Raw genomic sequence first — 1,243 nt, forward strand, 5'->3', positions numbered from 1 at the left:
CTGATAGTATTATGTGGATATTGTTACGTATAGCTGCTGAAATATATTCATTTTCATCTAAAAAAAAGAAAAAAGAAAAAGAGTTATTAATATGAATTAATAGTATTAATGAACTCTCCAGTAATTGCATTGTGTGAATGCGTTTTAGTAAACATTATTGTTGGGTTACGTTTCCATTACCTTAACTTAGTAAGTAGGGATGAGTGGTGTGTTTGGTTCAGGAACAGATTAGAAAATCTTTTCGGAATCTTGTTTTTTATTAGTTTTAAGTTAATTATTTTAAGTTTTTTCTTTTTGTGGAAGTGACCCTGGGAACTTTTCTGCCAAAACTTTGCTATCTGCTAACTGCACAAATATCTGGGTGTTTTCTGGAAATCAGAGTACTGCAAATGTGAACCTCATCCTTAGAAATTGGGGGAGAAAATCTCACTACTATCAAATCAGGCAGAATCTGTTTTCCATTTGCATCTGTTGCAATAACCGTGTACTAAGTCTTCTCTCAAACAAATATATTTAGACCACAAAAAGTCAGTGGTAGCTTAGTAGTTAGCAAACTGGTTTCAAATCTTGACCAGGATACTGTTTGTGTGGCGTTCTCCCAAATGATTTTTCCAGGGACACGTGTCTATGGTATGAACATTAGATTCTGATCTTTTCTGGTGGAGAGACTTGACTATTAGTGACATAACTATTGACTCTGTAAAGTGTTACATAATATACTCATACTTATTAGTACACTACATACTACATAGAAATGCACGGTAGTGCTAGGAATATCTAAATTCCAAACCATTTTAATTTTAAAGTAGAAATGGCTATCTGTGTCCCAATGGGAACATTAAAGGTGTACATGTGTTCTCAGTAACATAGGTATTCTAGGTCACGATCTACCCCAGTCAACAAGAACCCCTCTCCCACCCCAACCCTAACCTTAATTAAAACATATATTTATTTCTGTGAAAAAGCTCTAGATTTGGGAAATTTTATCACATACCAGAGTAGGTGTAACACCTTCTGCCAATATCAGACCATACCAGTCGGATGGGCCGTAGACACTTAGCATGTTGTGCTTTTTGAATAGCAACCACAGCAATGATATAGTAAGCTGGTATTGAGGTTCCCAAAATAAAAAGAAATTATAATTACCTTGTATGTCCACATTAATTTCCTCACTTCTCTTTTTCACACTGTTGGATGAAGTTCTTACTTCACAGGAATAATTCCCAGAATCCTTTATCTCAGC

This window comes from Pyxicephalus adspersus, chromosome 12, assembly GCF_032062135.1.
Source record: "Pyxicephalus adspersus chromosome 12, UCB_Pads_2.0, whole genome shotgun sequence".
Lineage (NCBI taxonomy): Eukaryota > Metazoa > Chordata > Amphibia > Anura > Pyxicephalidae > Pyxicephalus > Pyxicephalus adspersus.